This window comes from Nycticebus coucang, chromosome 21 (assembly GCF_027406575.1).
Source record: "Nycticebus coucang isolate mNycCou1 chromosome 21, mNycCou1.pri, whole genome shotgun sequence".
In the NCBI taxonomy this organism is placed as follows: Eukaryota; Metazoa; Chordata; class Mammalia; order Primates; family Lorisidae; genus Nycticebus; species Nycticebus coucang.
The window spans coordinates 31,995,431-32,017,276 of record NC_069800.1 but is presented as its reverse complement, the minus strand read 5'-3'; the positions used below and the strand labels follow the sequence as shown (position 1 = coordinate 32,017,276).

The 21,846-nt window shown below is 37.5% G+C and overlaps 1 pseudogene; it reads right to left on the bottom strand.

Annotated features, from left to right (window-relative positions):
- Positions 1-599: 599 nt before the first annotated feature.
- Positions 600-1,983, bottom strand: LOC128573482 (G patch domain-containing protein 2-like; annotated as a pseudogene).
- Between the last annotated feature and the right edge of the window lie 19,863 nt (positions 1,984-21,846).

The following is a 21,846-nucleotide window of genomic DNA, read 5'->3' as shown; positions in this document are numbered from 1 at the left end:
CTGCTGATGATCCCATCTGCAGAAAAATGAGAGAAGTTCCCAAAGCCCATGTTGCTGGTTGTCTCTTTTGAGGCCCCACATTGAGAAGTTGATTGATTTATCTCATTGACACACTGGGTGAATCAAGACTAGGCTCAAAGGCAAGCTATATCTTCTACACACACAATTCCATATAGGCCTTAACTTAAATTTGTTTGGAACAAGTACAAATCTAGGGCTTCCTCAAATGATATTAAAAGCAACTACTAGTTTTTCACAAACAGACATAACTGAAAACAAACAAAAACACAAAAAAATAAAACAGCTTTGTGAATGGAACTGTAGGTGAATGTTGGGACAGCAATAACAGTGTAACATAGCAAAGGATGATCTTTCTGTTAAAAGAAGCTGCTTCCTCAATACTTTACTAATTAAAAAGTAAAAAAAGATTTCCACAATATGATTTCCTAAGAGGAGAATCTGCTGCTGTGTTAGAAGAGGAGTTGGTTCTGGTAGAAAGGACTGGGAATGTCAATTAAGATATGTGGAATATATAATACAAAGTGTAGCATTTGTTTCAACACCACCCAGTCTACTCCTGGCAGGGGAAATAGTGCTCTCTAGCTGTGTCCAAGGCTCTTTTCTTGGGGTATTTTTAAAAAATGTAGCTGTAGTTGAGTCTGCGGCTTTCTCTGCTGCAGAGGTCCTGATCAACCACTCAGAGTTTGGAGATTTTGGGGCTTGTGATGCTGGTGTGGTTGGCCTATTGCGTCTGTATGAGCTGCCCTGGGACTAGAGAGAGACACTGTGGCCACAGGTTTCCATTTCCTCTTATTGTCACATGATCATGGTGGTTCCCAGGGTATATTAGCCTGTCTGGCAGAACAGTGTGCTGGAGAGCACCTCCAGTGAGAAGCATCCGCAAGAACATCCAGGGAGCAGTAGGGAAGGAGGGGTTTAAACTGCTTTCATTCTCTTTACCGTTGATGTTAACCAGAAATCTTTCTGCTGAGGGTGGTTATAGATACACCTTCTCCTCTCAGTACCTAAAGTACTTTGCTGGTCTCCTTCTAGCCAGCTTCCTTCGCTTCTTTCTGAGGCATCAAGATGCAGCAGACAATTCATGGTACGAACATGGTACCCACTTTGAGCTGGTTGAGATGGTAAAAGGAGTGTGGAATCTGGGAGTTTATCCAGTCCAGAATCCATTCTTTCTATCTCAGAGCAATGATCAGGCAGAAGGCTAAGGACAATGAATCTTGGGCCACATTCTCCTGCAAAGAACCAGTCACTCTGCTCATCATCTCCTTGCCGCCCTTCATCGCTGGTATAAGAGCCCATTGGTTTCTGACATGTTCTTATTAGAGCCTTGTTTCTGTTCATCACCTTCACATTCCATCCTTTCTTTCCTTCCTGCTTTACTTAGGAACCATCTATTTTCTTCTGATTCACACAACTCATGGCCTGATGAAGTCCAAGGTGTGTTCTCCTTCCAGTGGGGCAGACGCTGCTTCTTAGCAGACTTGAACCTGTAGCCTCTTTCATAGCTCCAATCTGACACCTTCAGCTCCTGCTGAAGACCGGCAGCCACCTCTGATGTCACTCCCTTCACCTTCCTCTGGTGCCTATGTGGTCAACAAGGTGCATTTTCAGTAAAAGAGTCAGATTCATGCCAAGAATGTTGCTTACTTTAACAATCACATTGAGAGCTGGGTGCCATTTGGCTACCACTGTGTCACCAGAGTCACCAAAATTGGTGACTTCTCAATACTCCTTAGTGGTTTCATCCAGACTTGACTCAGAGGCCTCACTGTAGCTGTAGGTATGCTCTGCCAGGTGAGTGAAGTCAGAACGATGCTTCTGGCCTCAGCGTTTCTTAACTTGCCACCTCTGTTGCTGAGGGCTCAGGGCCATCTCCTCCCACAGCTCACCAAGCTTTTTATGCCCAGATGTCTGCTCCAAGGTTGAGGCTAAGTCTTGTACCAGTTCATCCCTGGGGCCACATCAGCTGCTGCAGATGCCTCCAACAGCTGCCGCTTTTTTTGTTTGTTTAATAACTCTTAGTAACTTTTATGAGTCCCCTTTCTTTTTCATCTTCACATTGTCTAGGCTATTCTTGTCTTTTGATCCTCCAAAATGAATTTTAGGATCAGCTTGCCATGCTCCCTGAAAAACAGATATTTTGATTAGAATTATAGATTAATTTGGAGGAGAAGTGTTTTTTGATACTGTCTTCTGCAAAGTATTTTCTATAATTTAGGTCATCTACTTCACCCTTTGATTATATTTATTAATTTTCCCCATAAAGGACTTTCATGCTTTTTGTTAGATTTTCCTATTTCTAGGTATACAGGTAGTTTTTATTACTATTGTGCTTTGTATTTTATTTCAAGTAACTGTCCTAAGGATTTTTTCCTGATGTTTAAGAAGGCTGTTGATTTTTGCATATTGGTCTCTGGTTAGCAATTTTGCTGAACTTAAAGCTTTTAATAGTTTAGATGTTTTCCTGTGTAGGCAATTATATGTGATATGATTTTATTTTTTTTTCTTGTCATCTTCTTGTACCATTTGAAAGTCTACACCAATGTCGAACTGAAGCAATAAGGAGAAATCCTTATTTTTCTCCTTGACTAAATTACCAACTACTAAGGTCTTTATCCTTCCAAGTCTAAGTGTCAGTCTGTTTTGTTGGGACTATTCACTTTCCCCAGGTGGGACATTTGATCTTCTGCTTCCAGGTAAGGCCTGACAGTAAGATGTTCTCTGTGCCAAGACAAGGACACTTATAATCTCATCATAAAGTGATTTCTTTGTTTTCAGTTTGGCTCCTCATCTCTGCCCTTCTCTGTGCCTGTTTGCCCAGGTTTGAGCCTGTCTGATACAGTCCTTTTAGGTGCGGATAGGTCTTTTGCTAGAATTGAGAGGCCCTGTGTGAGAGAGGACCAGTTTCTTTGGTGGAATTTCAACCAATTTTTTTCTTTCCAATACTCTCCCTCATTAGGCTTTCAGAAAGTATTTGATGCCTCCACTTCAGGCATTCCTGGGGTTCTTCTATGTAAGTTAGATACTTCCTATTGCCTTCCTACCTGCCTCAACTGCCTGGTAGGTTTCAGCTTTTGCTGCAATGCTGAGTTAGTTACTACATATCCTTGTACATTCCTTCTTCCAAAAATTTCTTGACACTTCTCTTTTCTTCTTCTGTTACTTTGTGTTCTCAACTTTATTCCTTTTTAAAAAATTTCTTATTTGGGGTTTCAGAGGGAAGTAAGGGCACAATATTGGTTTGAATGTCTAATATTTAGCTTAAACTCATGATTTATACTTTCATCTCTTTCCTTCATAATTCCTATTGATCACATTTCCTATGAATAGAATATAGCTGAATAAAAATCTGATTAAACATTTGATCTGATAAGTCTTGGTTTTTTAATTAGTTAATTTAACTCATTTATATTTATTGAACTTATTTATTTCTATCACTTTACTTCATATTTTTTGTATATATGGTTTTTCTACTTTTCTATGATTCTCTTTTAATTTTTATTGATTGTTTTTATGTTCCCTGCTTTCTCCTCTCTGTTAGTTTAGAAATTAAAAATTTTGTTTCTATGGATTTAGGGATTACACTCAAATTTTAAACTTACATATTTGATTTAACCAAATCTAAACTTAATCAACATTTCTACCCTTAATACTGATCAATACAAGCCTCTTGGAATCATTAATTCTGATTACTGTCTTCTCCCACCTTTCAGGATTTGCTTCTCTTATGTTTAGCTATACATTTTTCCACATACCCAAATTAATCATCATCATCATCATCAACATTATTTAACAATTTCTTTGCTCATAATTGCTTTTCTATTTATCATTTTCCTTCTGCGTTCAATAAATCTATTACTGAAAAACATGCTTTAATTGTTTTTTTTCTTAGTCTTTAGAGAACTGAAAATATATTTTTTTACTTTCATTTTGAAATTGTGGTTAGCTGAGTGTTGAGATCAAAGGTCTCAATTAGCTCTTTGCACACATTGAAGATATTTTTCATTGCCTTCTAACACTTGTTTCTGTGGGAAAGTGTGATTATTACTTGTAGTTAATTTCCTTTTATTTTTTCCTTGTAAGACTTTTTCTTTGCCTCTTTGTTCTCCAGACTTATTAGAATATATCTAGGCATGTATTTATTTTTATTTTTTATGCTTATAAGATTAAAATAATTAAGTTTTCTTTTCTTTTCTTTCTTTTTTTTTTTTTGAGACAGAGTTTCACTGTGTCACCCTTGGTAGAGTGCTGTCACGTCATAGCTCACAGCAACCTTAAACTCTTGGGCTTAAGTGATTTTCTTGCCTCAGCCTCCCAAGTAGCTGGGACTACAGGCACCTGCCAGACTCCAGGCCAGGCATCCTCAAACTGTGGCCCGCGGGCCACATGAAGCTGTGTGAATTGTATTTGTTCCCATTTTGTTTTTTACTTCAAAATAAGATATGTGCAGTGTGCATAGGAATTTGTTCATAGTTTTTTTTTTTTAAACTATAGTCTGGCCCTCCAGTGGTCTGAGGGACACTGAATTGGCCCCCTGTTTAAAAGTTTGAGGACTCCTGCTCCAGGCTATTTTTTTGTTGTATTTGTCATTGCTGTTTGGCAGGCTCAGGCTGGGTTTGAACCACCAATTCTGGTGTATGTAGCTGGTGCCCTAGTTACTGAGCTACAGGTGCTGAGCCTTTATATCTGTTTTTTATGCTTAGAAGTTTTTGTGCTTCTTTAATCTGAGCAGTCATATTTTTCATCAATTCTTGGAAATTCTTAGCTGCTATCTTCTTAAATATCTGTTCTTTTTTTCCAGACCTCCAGTTTTATGTAAGTTAAATCTTCTCATCCTGTTTCCGTACCTCTTATTTTTGTTTATCTCTGAATAGTTCTATCTTCTATCGTACTAATTCTTTCTTCTTTCTAAAATTTAACTAGTCCATATTTTAACCCAGCTGTTGAGATTTAATTTCAGTGTCATTGGTTGTTTCTCCAAAACTTCCAGCTATTTTTTCCCCAGAGTATTGTGCTCTTTCATTATAGTTCCCATTTTTCTTAGTTCTTTATTTTATTTTTTATTTTATTTTTTCCCTTTTTTTTTTATTGTTGGGGATTCATTGAGGGTACAATAAGCCAGGTTACAATTGTTAGGTAAAGTCCCTCTTGCAATCATGTCTTGCCCCCATAAAGTGTGACACACACCAAGGCACCACCCACCTCCCTCCTTCCCTCTTTCTGTTTCCCCCCCCAACCATAATTGTCATTAATTGTCCTCATATCAAAATTGAGTACATAGGATTCATGCTTCTCCATCCTTGTGATGCTTTACTAAGAATAATGTCTTCCACGTCCATCCAGGTTAATACGAAGGATGTAAAGTCTCCATTTTTTTTAATGGCTGAATAGTATTCTATGGTATACATATACCACAGCTTGTTAATCCATTCCTGGGTTGGTGGGCATTTAGGCTGTTTCCACATTTTGGCGATTGTAAATTGAGCTGCAAGAAACAGTCTAGTACAAGTGTCCTTATGATAAAAGGATTTTTTCCCCTCTGGGTAGATGCCCAGTAATGGGATTGCAGGATCAAATGGGAGGTCTAGCTTGAGTGCTTTGAGGTTTCTCCATACTTCCTTCCAGAAAGGTTGTACTAGTTTGCAGTCCCACCAGCAGTGTTAAAGTGTTCCCTTCTCTCCACATCCACGCCGGCATCTGCAGTTTTGAGATTTTGTGATGTGGGCCATTCTCACTGGGGTTAGATGATATCTCAGGGTTGTTTTGATTTGCATTTCTCTAATATAAAGAGATGATGAACATTTTTTCATGTGTTTGTTAGCCATTCGTCTGTCGTCTTTAGAGAAAGTTCTATTCATGTCTCTTGCCCATTGATATAAGGGATTGTTGGCTTTTTTCATGTGGATTAATTTGAGTTCTCTATAGATCCTAGTTATCAAGCTTTTGTCTGATTGAAAATATGCAAATGTCCTTTCCCATTGTGTAGGTTGTCTCTTTGCTTTGGTTATTGTCTCCTTAGCTGTACAGAAGCTTTTCAGTTTAATGAAGTCCCATTTGTTTATTTTTGTTGTTGTTGCAATTGCCATGGCAGTCTTCTTCATGAAGTCTTTCCCCAGGCCAATATCTTCCAGTGTTTTTCCTATGCTTTCTTGGAGGATTTTTATTGTTTCATGCCTTAAATTTAAGTCCTTTATCCATCTTGAATCAATTTTTGTGAGTGGGGAAAGGTGTGGGTCCAGTTTCAGTCTTTTACATGTAGACATCCAGTTCTCCCAACACCATTTATTGAATAGGGAGTCTTTCCCCCAAGGTATGTTCTTGTTTGGTTTATCAAAGATTAGGTGGTTGTAAAATGTTAGTTTAATTTCTTGGTTTTCAATTCGATTCCAAGTGTCTATGTCTCTGTTTTTGTGCCAGTACCATGCTATCTTGAGCACTATGGCTTTGTAGTACAGACTAAAATCTGGTATGCTGATGCCCCCAGCTTTATTTTTGTTACAGAGAACTGCCTTAACTATACGGGGTTTTTTCCGGTTCCATACAAAACGCAGAATCATTTTTTCCAAATCTTGAAAGTACGATGTTGGTATTTTGATAGGAATGGCATTGAATAGGTAGATTGCTTTGGGAAGTATAGACATTTTCACAATGTTGATTCTTCCCATCCATGAGCATGGTATGTTCTTCCATTTGTTAATATCCTCTGCTATTTCCTTTCTGAGGATTTCATAGTTTTCTTTATAGAGGTCCTTCACCTCCTTCATTAGGTATATTCCTAGGTATTTCATTTTCTTTGAGACTATGGTGAAGGGAGTTGTGTCCTTAATTAGCTTCTCATCTTGACTGTAATTGGTGTACACAAAGGCTACTGACTTGTGGACATTGATTTTATATCCTGAAACATTACTGTATTTTTTGATGACTTCTAGGAGTCTTGTGGTTGAGTCTTTGGGGTTCTATAGGTATAAGATCATGTCGTCAGCAAAGAGGGAGAGTTTGACCTCCTCTGTTCCCATTTGGATTCCCTTTATTTCCTTGTCTTGCCTAATTGTATTGGCTAGAACTTCCAGCACTACGTTGAATAGTAAAGGTGACAGAGGACAACCTTGTCTGGTTCCAGTTCTAAGAGGAAAAGCTTTCAGTTTTACTCCATTCAGTAAAATATTGGCTGTGGGGTTGTCATAGATAGCTTCAATCAGTTTTAGAAATGTGCCACCTATGCCTATACTCTTCAGTGTTCTAATTAGAAAAGGATGCTGGATTTTATCAAATGCTTTTTCTGCATCTATTGAGAGGATCATGTGATCTTTATTTTTGCCTCTGTTAATATGGTGGATAACATTTATAGACTTGCGTATGTTAAACCAGCCTTGCATCCCTTCTTAGTTCTTTATTAAAAACACCATTTTTCTACTCATTCTGAGATTATTCTACTATTTCAAATTTTTAGTATGATACACATTCCAGTTCATCACATCTGCTGACTTTCTCTGACAGTGAATTGTTTTCCTATGTGGTGTATAATTTTTGAATGTGAGTTCATTTCTATCATGGTTTAATTCTTTTTATGTGTGTGTATGTGTCATGTGCAGCCTACATTAGAGTTTTGTTTTGCTCTTGTCTAATGTCCTTGGGAGTTCTAGGTTGCCCAATTGGCCCGGAATTCTGGCATGATTTGAATAATATAAACTCTAGAATTACTCAGCCTTGACATTTAATTTCTCATGGGAAAATTTTATTTTATTTCACTCAGCATTTTGGAAAAAGACAAGCTTCCTTAGACTTCCCTAGGCCAAAAAGCTGATTATATTTTTAAGGCAGCATTTATTAGTATTGGTGTAAGTAAAAAATTTATTAGGGAAGCCCATGCGATTCTGCAATCCTGGACTCCACTGTGAATAGTCTTGCAGATTGTCTTGTGGATCATTGTGTTGAAAGAGGTTGTAAAGTATAACTAGAGGAAGGAGCAAAGCAGATGCTTCTTCGGGATCAGTTAGGGGACAGTGGTATTTTTGTCACACTCTTTGGTAGTTCTAATACTACATTGTGTTTTCTAGGCCATTCCATTTCTGAAAATCAGTAGTTAATGTGATTCCCTTGAGTTTTCTGGTTTATATTCTCTTCCCCTTGAAATAGTTATTTCTCCAAAAATGCCCTGTCTGTACTATATACAGCCAATTTCATTTTTAGCAACAGTCTTCAGTTTTTTGTTCCTTGCTTTTTTGGTAATCATCAGTGTGCTATGTTATCTTCAATGGTCAATCTTCATATGTGTTATATTATCTAATCTACCTTTCTCTAAATATTTAAACCTCAAGATCCTTCTGAGTTACACTGCTGTCTCCCATTTCTGGTCTTCATTGAGTTAGTAAGATACTACTTAGCATTTTATTATCTCCTACTTGTATTACTCAAGAGAGATGAAGAGCAACTTTAAAGTTGAGGTGGTATCTTGGAGAAACTTCACGGTCCACATAAATCTAATTCATGCTATTGCTAATCACAGAGAAATCTCTTTTCTGAGACACATTTCTCAGGTTCCTAAGCATGTACTTTATTAGTTTATATCAATTGGATCAAAGCATAATATAGGTATTTTAAAAATCATGGAGGAATATGAATATTGCTCCTTCCTTAGGACTAGAAATATGATTTATTGAATTTTCTTTTATGTTTTTGCCTCTACTTTTTTGTTCTTTACTCAGTGAAATGTATTTCTAGTAGTATGTAAATAATAAATACAAAGTAGCTGTTTTAAGTTATAAACTTCATTTATCTAATTTCTCAAGCCAGAAGAATGTGAGATCATTTGCCTATAACAATGGAAAAGAATCATATGTTTTTAATTTTAAAGTTTCTACTTTAGAATGTATTGAGATTATCTTAGGTAGCATTAAATGTGAAGTTTCCAGTTACAGCCTTTTAATTTCATTTTATTGTGGTCTTTTCTAATAGACTTATTAGGGAACTGACACATTTCTATTTCTTTCCACAAATAAATGACAATAGAATTACTTAAGTGCTAACAGATATTTATGGAGATGAATGCATATTTGTTGAGTTCACTTTTTTTTATTAGACACAGTTGGCATTTGAAGAGAAACAAATATAGACATTATAGTCAAACAATTAATGTGAGAGCAGAACATATCAGTTTTTCTTTAAAAAGTCAGAATTTCTTCCATATTCCCTAAAGTGTGTTATTAATTCTCTTGGCATGTTATACAGCAAAATGAAAGTATTTATGAATGTGGCTACTTCTTTTAACAAGTTCCAATAACTGCTCCCTAAACCTTGTGTTTTTATATCAATTACATACAGTAAGCACTGAAATCGACCAAAGAGAGCTGCAGAGGCCAACTTGAGATACTCATGTTAAATGAGGACTGCTGTCTGCCAAAAGTAAAATGTGGATATAATTTTATAACACTATTTTATAATTAAAGTCATAAGTGAGGTTTCCTGCTATTGTTTAAAAATGTGTCATGATAAATTTAAATCAAAGATATGGGCAAAGAAAGGTCTGCAAAGTAACGGATGAAGGCAACTAAGATGGTGCAGGAACAAGGCCCAGTGCAGAAGAGAAACACATGCAAACAATTTTAGTGAAATAATTACATTTATTGTAGATGGAGTTCTGTTTTAGAAACTATAACCACTTAGAAACGGTTCTCATTCATGTCAGATTGAGGTTAACTTGTTGGTACTGTCTATATAATTTTTTTTTCTTTTTTACCAGCAGGAAAATTTAATGCATTGATTTAGTGATAAGACCATGTCTTCTGACTGAACAGCCACCAAAGTTCCCTAAAACTGAAGAAAGTGACCCCCACGTGGAGAAGTTTATAGTAGTTAGCATTGCCAGATTTAGTAAATAAAACTACAGAACACCTATTTAAATTTGAATTTCAAATAAACAACAAATATATTTTTAGTATGTGTATAAGTGTGTCCCATATATTGTTTATTGTTTATCTGAATAAATTAAATTGGGTCTTCTGTTTTTTACTTGGCAATCTTAACACAAGTAAAAATACAAATTTTGGCAAAATTTTTATATTTATTTTTTTTTAACCTCCAAATACTATCACAAAAATTTTTGTATTTCTAGGCTAAATATTTGGAGGAGCCTAAATTTAAATGATCAGAGCAAAGGGATGAGGTAAATGTATTTCTGCACTGTCAGCCCATTAAATTTCTAATGTTTCTGGGTATGCCAATGGATGATGATTTCTGTTCCACGATGAGTAACATTTTTGCTTTGGTAATGGACCTGCTTTGCTTGTGAACACAACCCATTTAAACAGAGATATGTTGATTCACATACATGGATGTATTTAATCATTAGGACATTCCTGACTTTAGTAAGTCATGTTCTTTTAATGTGAAGGGCGCTCCCAATGTATCAATTCATTCATCTTGCCTCTAATACAAGCCATGTGTTCTGTATGGGAGTTGAAAGGACATTAATCAGAAGCTCTCCTTTCAACCAGTCCAAGGGGATATGAAATCTGTGGTTACATCTCAAATGTCAAGATATGGGGAAATGGATAGTAACATTCAAAGCATATCACTTGTAATCCATACTGTAGTTACAATTGCTGTGCAAAATTCTGGGGAGGGGAAGGCGATGTACCATAAAGCAGTGTCTGTTCAGTGGAAAGTGTGGCTGGAGGAGGTTGAAGGGCCGTATCTGCTTTTCTTCAGCAGTCACAACTCTCACTGAATCTGCTAGAAGGGAAGAGCTGGTATTTAAAATTACGTGTAGTATAGGTTGATTGTCCTTTGAGAGTAGAGGGAATGTATAGTCATCTATGACAATTTCCTTGTTATTGATCAGTGGTTCTTAATTTTGGCTGCTCATAGAAACCACCTGGGAATTTTTGGCACTGCCAAAACCTAGACCACACCCTAGATCAATTAAATTATAATCTCTGGGGCTGGAACCAGACATCAGTTGTTACAAAAACTCCCCAGGTGGTGCCAATGTGCAGCCAAGTTTGAGAAGCATTGGATCATCACAAGGAGCTCTGGTTATAGACCTGGGAACACCTGCTGACTTACTATCATTTATAACATTCTATTTCTTACCAATTTATCATATTAAATGATTTAAGTGAATAAGGCCTTATTGTTGTGTGCCTTATTCAATTAAATCATATTAAACTATATTTATAAAATTTTGCTAGTTCATTATATATTCTCTCTCTTTCTCTTTCTCAATACTTGCCACTGAAATCCAGCCTCCATGCTGTCAGGAAGCCCAGGCTGCACCGAACACCCATGTATAGCTGTTCTGGGTAATAGCTCCAGCTGGGGTCCACTGGAGAGTCAGCATCAAATGCTGTAATAGATGTGTAAATGAACCCTTCATGCCTAGTTGTACCCAGTCATTCCCTAAACCACAAGAGGTGAGAAAAATTATTCTTGTTGTTTTAAGTTACAGCAATGGATACTAAAATAGCAGTAGATAACTGAGGCAATATCTTATTTTTATTTTTCTGTTTGTTAATACAAGTATTTTTCAAACATTTATATAGATGTAACATCAAGTGCTAATCAATATTTATGACCTATAATCTGAACAAGGCCAGATCTTTGGCAAAGTTAAACTTAACCTTTTCATCCAGGTGTGGAGGTTCATGCTTGTAATCCCAGCACTCTGGGAGGCTGACACAGTGGATGGCTTGAGCTCAGGAGCTAAAGACCAGCCTGTGTAAGAGTAAGACCCTGTTTATACTAAAAATAGAAAAAGTAGCTGGGCATTGTGGTGGGCGCCTGTAATCTCAACTACTTGTGAGGCTGAGGCAAGAGGATCACTTCAGCCCAAGAGTTTGAGGTTTCTATGAGCTATGATGCCACAGCACTCTACCCATAGTGACAGAGTGAGATTCTGTCTCAGAACCCCCCACCCCCCAAACAAGAAACAAACAAAAACTTAAACTTCTTCCCCTTTTTGGTTTTCAGTAAATAAATTTGAAATTGTTACTGTATCTTACATTATGCCCCTACTATTTAAGAAGTGTTTTAATAATTTCTCTAAGAATCATATGCATTCAGTCATAAGCTGTGTGGGTTTTTTGTTGTGTGTCTTATTCCCTACTATTCCAGGTATCCCACATCTTTCTGTTTCTTGGATTTATTATATTTTTTTATTTCACTGGGATTTTTTCTTGAATCATTTTCAAAAATGGTACATAAATGATAAGCCTTTTTATTTCTTGCTCATCTAAAACTTTAATTTTGTCCTGTTTCTATTCCCAGACCTTCTTTCTGTTCAATACCTTATTTTACAAATGACATTGTAATGCTAAAGAGCTCCCTTTTTGTTCTCTGAGTGTTTCTTTTCCTTAGTAGCCTATTTTTATTTTATGGGTTCACTATCTTCTCAGAATTATAAATTTAAAAAATTCTTTGTTTCTTATGTTATTGATTTTTGCTTTCCTATTTTCAGCTATCTGATATAGCAACCACATGCTCACAAAAGGAGAACCGGGTTGGTTACTAAAGGTATCATGTGCACGTACTATCTAGAAATGTCTTTCCACAGTAGGCATATTTCTTTCTAGCACCATGAACAAAAAACAGTGAGAAGAGGCAAATCTGGATGAACCTGGAGTCCCATTTCCTGTTGAGAGTTTAGTAAAGAGGTGACTCAGCAGGTCTGAGCTAGCTCAACAGGCTGATACCAGATGCTCATCTCCTGAGACAACCACCATTAATTTCTTCCAACAAGCCCTCTTCGTTGTCAAGAGTGATTCCATAGTAACAAGGGCTTGTAGCTGATGTTCCCTTTCCCTGATTTCATAAAATTGTAGAACATTATGTGGTCAGAGTCTTACTTTGTTGGAATGTTGGCCATGTTCACCTGTCCTAAGCTCTAGGATGATGAGTTTTCTGTAGGCTGTGCACAATATATTGTTTCAGTGCTTGTAAATTTTTTTGCATGCTAATCTCTTTTGATATCTGTGTTACATAGTACTAGGCTGTGAATCTATGACCCATTTATATAACAAGCATGCTAAGAAATCCAAAGCTGAGATGGCTTCACTCTAGGCATGGGGTGATGTTTCTAGTGTCTCTTCATTATTGTCCTTTGCTTTTTTCCTCATGTTTATTTTGGAGTTATCTTTTTGGTCCTAATTCGTATACTGGAGCCTCTCCTAACCCATGTTGTTTAGAAGACATTTATTGTGACAACCATGGAGGCAAAAGCAACAGCTCTGTACAGAGGAGTCAGTACAGAAGTACATTTGGTATTTTTTCAACTATCAAGGGTAGGGGAGAGAGAAGAAAGAAGAGTGGACACTAGAAGTAGCATAGCAGCGAACCCTCCAGTCTGCTCATTGGTAAAGAGCAAGAGTTGTGAATTTATAGTTTCTTCATTGTGCTTCAGTTCACATATGCCACTCAGAGGTGAGCATTTCATCATTGTGTTTAACAATATGTATTGTTTTCTGTACAATGTGTACTCTCAATGAAGGTCAAGAACTTTGGTGCTTACATGAAAAATAGGATCTGTTCCAATTTTTTCCAACACTGGAAAAAAAAGTGTTACAAGAGGCAATGTATCTATAGTCTCACATGATTGAAGATATTTTCAAGGCCATTAATAACCCTAGACAATTTTTGTGTGGAGGGCCTGACCAACTCCCATGGGATAACCTTTATTTAAATTCCCACAGGATTGCTCTGTTCCCTGTTTCCATTCTTTTCTTTGTTAACTCAGAGCTTAGAGATTTGTGGTTTTTTCTTTTTAAGCCAGTCTTTCTCTGCTGCCCAGGATAGGCTGTGGTGTCAGCCTAGCTTACAGAAACTTTAAACTTCTAGGCTCAAGTGATCCTTCTGTCTTACCCTCCCAAGTAGTTGGGACTACAGGCATGTGCCATCGCACCTGGCTAATTTTTTTTTTTTTTTTTTTTAGTGGAGATGGGGTCTCACTCGTGCTCAAGCTGGTCTCTAACACCTCAGCTTAAGGGATCCTCCCACCTTGGCCTCCCAGAGTGCTAGGATTATAGGCTTGAGCCACCACACCTGCTCAGAGCTTGGAGCTTCTGTAGGGCTCTTTAAGGAAGAAGTTATTTTACCTATATAAACTCCTATGCAAGTGCTATTTTAGGGTGAGATTTTTCTTTACTCTATTTTCTATATTAGTCTAATTCTATCTATTTTCCATTAAAAAGTTCTTGTTTTTGAAATTACCTATTAATACAGTCTCATTGCAAAAATTTCAAACTATGGAAAATCATAAGGAAAGGCTTCTTTAATTGTTCAAGCTAGAGTAGACTTCAATAGCTTTCTTTCCCATTATTCTGTTACATTTCCATTGAAATGTATTTTTCAGAACATGATCATTCCTGCCCATGAATGTGCGTGTGCATAATTTTTTTAATGTGTCTTAGCTGTCAAATGGTCTGTTTGTTCTATTTATAAACAACTCCAAACTCAGTGTCTTAAATAACTTTCATTGTATTATACCTTGTGATTCCATGGATTGACTGGGTCATAGCAGGTCAGTTCTTCTACTGGCCTTGTTTGGACTCTGTGGAGTCCAATATTTCCTATTCTATATGCTCCTGAAGAATCTTGCCATGTCTGAATTAAATGGTAGAATCTATTCTTTTCTCTTGAGTCAGATAGGCCATTGTGAAGGACTCAGTTAACAGAGTATGGCAGAAGAGATGCTATGTGAACTGGAGACTAGGTCAGAAAAGATGTTGCAGCTTCCTCTGGGACCCTTCTGGGACATTTGTACTTCACCATGCTGTGAAGCATCCTGGGCCATATGAAGCCTCAGTACAGGCTGAGATTCCAGCAGATATCTAGAATTAAATTGCTACACTGTAAATGAGCCAACTTGGATGTGAATCCTCTAGTCCTCAGTCAAGTTCATTCCAGCTGCTGCCGTGTGCATCACACAGAGATGCCAAGTTCTGCCCAAATTGAAAATGCATGATGGAGAAGCATGAATCCTATGTACTCAATCTTGATATGAGGACAATTAATGACAATTAAGGTTATGGGGGGGGGGAAGCAGAAAGAGGGATGGAGGGAAGGGGGTGAGGCCTTAGTGTGTGTCACACTTTATGGGGGCAAGACATGATTGCAAGAGGGACTTTACCTAACAATTGCAATCAGTGTAACTGGCTTATTGTACCCTCAATGAATCCCCAACAGTAAAAAAAGAAAATGCATGAGCAAAATAAATGTTATCGTTTTGATCCATAATAATTTTTTATTGTGCAGCAGTAGGGAAATTGGAATAGGCTGTCTTATGCAGGTGCAGTGAGATGGTGTATGGAATTGGATATATGGGACCTTAACATGCTTCTGTATGGCCTCTCTTTCAAGAATGGTAGACTGCACTCTTTGTGTGGCAGCTCAGAGATCCAAAAGGGAGGAAGTAGGAACTCCCAGGTCTTTTTAATACTTAAATTTGGATGTCCCAGAATGTCATTTCATCCATGTTTTATTGGCCAAAGCTGTCACAGGCCAAATTCTAGGGGAGGAGATATAACCTCTGCCTGCTGATGGGAGAAACAAGGAATGCATATTGGAAGGAAGAATTGATGGTGACTGTCTTGGACAGCAGCTGCCACACTGTCCCTCCTTATAATTCTAGTGCACGAGGATCCTTACCTATTTCTGTAATTGGCACATGCCATCTCTGAAAATATTTATTGCACAAACGAATAAGTATAGTGTGTGACTTTCAAATGAGAATATTTCCTTTGACTGGGATACTTTTTATCTTTCCCTAATCTCTCTCTCCCATTTGTCCTCAAAGCTCATTTTATTTTATTTATTTATTTTTAAATTATTTTTTATTAAATCATAACTTTGTACATTGATGCATTTATGGGGTTCAGGGTACTGCTTCAATATACAATGTGAAATGCTCAAAGCTCATTTCAAATGCCACTTCTTTCATGGTCCTGGCAGAGAGTTTGTTACTCTCTCCACTTGGCTCCTTTAGTATTTTGCTCATGTTGTATTTTTGTGTAGGACATTTACTGGCTTCTCTTTGGGAGGATATCAAAAGGCAAAAAGCCTATCTTGATATCTTTGATGACTTCCAGTGTTTGGCAGGTATGCTCAGAAACACAGCCATGGATTTAGCGTAGATGAACACAAAAATGGAATCACTTACTTTTAATTCTGGACTACTCAACTCAGTAGGGAAATAAACAATTTGAAGTACCTTTTAAGGAGAGCTTATGACTAAAAAACCTTGCAAGGTTGAGGGTGGGTGAGAAATGAAAGATTCTTTAGTCCAGAAAAGGGAAATCATTTCCAAAGGAAAATACTGAGATTACTCAAATGCTACAAATAATTATGTGAGCTTGCAACAGTAGGAATATCCAGTATTCTGGACTTCATTTGTAAAATGGGGGAATAATAATATTCCTTGTAATCACTGATGGTTGATATAAGGGGTAAATGAAATCAAATATTCCTAGTGCTCAGAACAATGCGTAGAACATAGTGTTCAGTGGTAGCTGTAATAGTCAACTGTCCAATAATACCTGTCACTTATTAACTGATCACTTGTGCCAGAAACTACTCAATGATAATATGGATGTCCAATAGAGGGCGTTTCTTTACTGAAGTAATTCAACATGAACCAAGAAAACAGGAGTGGCTGATCCTGAAGCATCAACAAGGTTGTGCCACTTACAGGAGCTCTTTCCTATTGTTTTTTCTGTAGCACTTCTTAGTGCCTAGAGTCTTCTCCAATGTAAAAGGCAAAAGCGGGTAAGTCTGAGATTTGCTGATCCAGCATTTTGGGGAACAGGTAGAAAAGCCTGGTCAGCTGTCAGTCAGAAAAGCAGAATAAACTCATATCTGAAAAATGTCCAAGGCTAAGGTTTCTAGCTCTTGAAAATTTGAAGTTTGTTTTATGTAACAATTCCTTTCCATCCATTTACAGAGCTAAAAATAAGGCTGTGGTATCAAAATAGTCTTCTAATAGAGTTACTCAGAATAGAGAAATGGTGGAGACCCTGCCTAACTGCCCTGCAGATGCTGATGATAGATCACACAGATGTGTCATAGAGGTAGCATCTCATGCAAACTCCACAACTAAACCCTCAAGGTTTCTTGCAGAACCCATCCTCAACTGAATTTGTTTTGTTTGATACCTCAGGTGACCAGTTCAAGGGCAGACTGCCCACACAGTCCTCTTTGCTATAGCTTCCAGCTAATCAATTTATCTCCAAAAAGCAAAATAAGTTTCATTGTTCTCACTGTTTTTTCTCTTGCTTTTCTCCCATTAGTGTTTTCTTTTTTCTTTACGTTAATCTCATTTTTACATTTGTAAATTACCCAGCACGCTAATCATTGACTACATGTCTCTGAGTCATTCTTTGACACATGACTTTGTCAACATTCACTGTCACTTGTTATGCTGTCTCTTAGAATATTAGTGAATGCCCTGTTTTGCTTTCGTTTGATATAAGTTCTATTTCTGGAGCTTAGATTTATATTAAATAATACAGAAACAAAGGCAGTTGCCTTATTGAAGTATGAAGTTTGACAATTAAGTTCATAAACTTGCCAAAGGGCACTTACAGCACTGTACAATTTGGTGAGGTTTCATAACCTTGGTATATCAGTGTCTCACAGTTGTGTTTATGTCAACATGTGGCAGTGTCTTGCTGAGTGGTGTTCATTATTGTTGTCATGTGTTTTTGTGAGAATGTCAGAGCTTGAATTAAAGCAATGAACAAACATTCGTAAATTTCTTGTTGAAATTAGAAAGAGTGGAAGTGAAACCAGGGACACATTAGCCCAAGTTTATAGGATAATACCATGAAGAAAATGGCAGCGTACAAATGGATTAAACATTTTTCTGAGGAAAGAGAAAGTGTCACTGATGAAGAGAGGCCAGTAAAGAGCAGAACTAATAAAAATATTGCAAAAATTCATTGAATTATGCATTAAAATTGTTGGCTGACTGTGAAAAGTATAGCAGACCAAGTAAACATTGGTAGAGAAATAGGAAAATCTTAACTTAAGATCTTGACCAACAACTCATGGCTCTTGCATCATGACAATGTACTAGCTCACACAGCATTGTCTGTGAGGGAGTTTTTAGCCAGTAAACAAATATCTGTATTGGAACACTCTCCCTAATCATCTGATCTGGCTCCCAATGACTTTTTCTTTACCCAAAGATAAAGGAAATATGTAAAAGAAAATATTTTGATGGCATTCAGGACATCAGGGATAATATGACAGCTCTGATGGCTATTCCAGAGAAAGAGATCCAAAATTGCTTTGAAGCATGGACTAGGCACTGGCAATGGTGCATAGCTTCCCCAAGAGGAGTACTTTGAAGGTGACCATAGTAAAGTGATGTTCATCAATGAGGTATATAGCACTTTTTCTAGGATGAATTTGCAAACTTAATTATCAGACCTCATAGGATGATTCTTTATACAAGTAGACCTTGTAGACTATTTGAAAGATGTGTCAGCTGAATTAAATATTTTAATGAGTATTGTCCAGTTAATACCATTGTGTAAGTGATGGAAAGTTAACTATTTTCTGAGATGTCTAGGGTGTCTGAGATTTCTGAGATTCTTGACTAGGGGGATATTTGGCAATGTGTGGAGGTATTTTTGGTTGGCACGGATGAGGTTGGGAAGAGTGGAGTGTTACTTTCATCTAGTAGATAGAGACTAGGTTTGCTGCTAAACATCCTACAGTGCACAGCTCCTCATAACAAAGAATTATATGGCCCCAAATGTCAATAGTGTCAAGGCTGAGAAACCCTGCTCTAGTGTCACCATCCTGTTAACAGTCACTGTGGATTGTACTCATCGGTTTTAATGGAGCTTTTATCCCCCTACCCCATTCCTTGGCTGTGTTGCAGTCTTCCTCACTTCTTTAGGCTGGTGTCAAATAGAAGGTCTAGTAAATATCATTATTCAATTACTTTTTCCATGAACAAATTACATGACTCTCAGTAAACATCTGAGGAATGGAGGGGTTACACTGACCAGCTAATTGCAGTGTTCATGCTACTTGAATGTAGCGGGCTTTCTAGTGTTCTTCCCTGAATTTTTGAGAGCTTCGCTCCTTTTTCATCAGGACTCAGAATTCTCATTACCAATTATATAAATTTTACAGAGATGTGGAAAGACAGTAACGAAGCTACTGGCAGCAGGGTGACAATTAGTATTTCTCTGCTTGAGTACTGAGATGACCAGGCAGCCTGGCTAACAGTGAATTTATAAGGGATTATGTGTTTAGTGATAACATTCATACATGAAATACATTTAAAAAATTCCTAATCTCTACAATGTTCTTACAGGGGATCTTCTATCAGTCTTTGTATATCTATAAGCATTTATTGAATGTCTTTTGTATACCAACACTGTTTATTTCCCCAAATTTTGGTGAGACCAAGAGACATTATATCATTAACTACTGAGTTGTTCTCAAAGTGTTGGCTTATTCATAATGTTTGGTTCCATCTCTTTTGTGGCCTTAGCCAGAGTTTAGAAAGTATAGCTTCTTGTTTATTTATAATAGACTTTGAGATTCCTGGATGAGGTCTATTACATATGTGTGAAGAATTAAAGGGCAGTTTTTAATAACAACAGGAATAATGCTGCTTTGTACTGCTAAACTGTAGATCTTTTCATCTGAAGATTTAAAGCCTATTATAGATGTAATTTGATTGTTGCTCTATTGCAACAGTGTTTTTCCTTCTCTCCTGGTCCAGGCAGATATTGTTCTTTATTAACGACGACATGAATACTTTCTCCTGTTATGACCTCTTTGACAAATAGCTCAGGATGTTATAAAAGCCAAGCAGGAGATGTCTTAAATAATTAGTGACAGAGAGCTTGCTGATGCTCCAGTGTTAATGTTGCCAGAAAGCTCAGATGTTTGTGGGATGCTCAGTACATTTTTATACGGATATGTGTGAGGTTGAGTTTCACCCATATGCCTTTAACAGCATCAGGAAACATTTTGTCATGCTACTTCCTTGGGTGATCTTTTATGACCAAAAGAAAAAAAAAACCATATTTCTGTCTTGTGAAATTGAGCTCGAATTCTGGGTAGTTTAGCGGTAATCAGTATATGCCTGAATCATAGCTGCATGGGATGGTTTGTATTATATAGCAATGGCGACTACTGTTCTAAATATGGAAATTAAATACTTTAGGATTAGGCTGATTCAAATCTGTGGGTAGGAAACGTCTGATCTATCCCAAGATAAGTTTGAAAGTGTGTGGATGTTTCTCTGGGGCTATAAATCGTCTTCATATCCATATGTATTTCTTTTGTGACAGTCCCTTTAGAGTTTTGGCAGCCACCTTCTTTAATATGGGAAGAGATTGGGATCCATAAGATTGAAGAAAAAAACAATCGAAACATCCTCAGAAGATTACCAGAGTGTGATTAATCCAGAGGACCAATCTGACAGTTCTAAGACTCAAAAGATGATTATCAAACAATGCTTGGCTTTTCTCTCTCCAAGCATGAGACATTGCATTTGCTCAGAATTGGTTCCTAATTTGGAAGCTTCTTATGTTACTGACATTCTCAGATCTTGTACCAAATTTTTCATCCACTTTCCTAATCAAGAGGAGTTATGTGTAGAAGTATGGTTGTGGTCCCAAAGCTTCAATTCTCAGTTGATCATTCTGCATCTATTTCTTGGAGCTCTGTGGCTATGGAACGACTCTTTAATGTATACAAGATGACTGATGGAGCTCACCTCATGAACTATGGGGTTTTCTTAATGTAGCCTAAGTAGTTTCATTTAAAAATGTGTTAAGGGGTAAAAGTAATAGAACATTGCAGAAGTTATCTTGCTAGACAATCTGAGCCCATGACATCCTAGACACCTAGCAGACTGTGCTGTGGCTTGCCTTTACCCCCTCCACCCACATTGGAGGTCACCTACAACTTTGGTGGATACTTTCTTTCACTCCTTGTGTCCCTCTGCCTGAGAGCTTTTACTGGTCTCAGGGCTTGCTCAGTCTTGCTTGGGGTAGGTCATAAGTGCTGGGAAATCGCATCTTCAGCACTGACCCTCAACTCTTGAGGGATGAGAGTTGGTGGGTATGTAGCAGGCTCTCTCATCCCTGGTCAGTTCTGAGCTGTATTCCATAGTATCTGAGAGGGTTCCCGTGGGACTGAACCCTCGCGCTACAGGACTGTATGCTCATCAACATACCCCCTTCTTACCCCTTCTTTGACCTGTTCCATCCTGTCCCCTGTGCTTCCTGTTATCGCCTCCTGATTTTTGACTCAGGATCTGTTTTTGGGGTAATCTAGATCACAGTAGCCAACCAGGGAGCTTTCCTTTTCCCTTCACCCTCCATTCAGTGAATTATTAGGTACTTTAATTCTATTTTCTAAGTAACAATATGAAAGTTCCCCCCAAATTAAAAATAGAGCTAACACACAAACTAGCAATTCCAAGTCTGGGTATATATCCAAAGGAAATAAAATCAGTATGTCAATGAGATACCTGCATTCTCACATTTATCCAACTCTATTTATAATAGCGAAGATATGGGGTTAGTCTAAGTGTCCATCAATGAATGAATGCCTGCCTAACTTTTAAATTTTTCTTGTAGAGATGGGGGTCTTGCAATGTTGCTCAGGCATACCTTCCTCTCTACTTCTAAGCTTAGCCCAAACCTTAATTGGTTTGAATGCTCATTAGTTGGTCACAATGACGTGCTAATCAATCTCTCCATTTTAATGTCTCTCCAGTTCCAGTTTTTAAGGCTGAATGGTATTCCACTGTGTATATAACTTCATCTTCTTTATCCATTCACCCATTGATAGACACTTAGA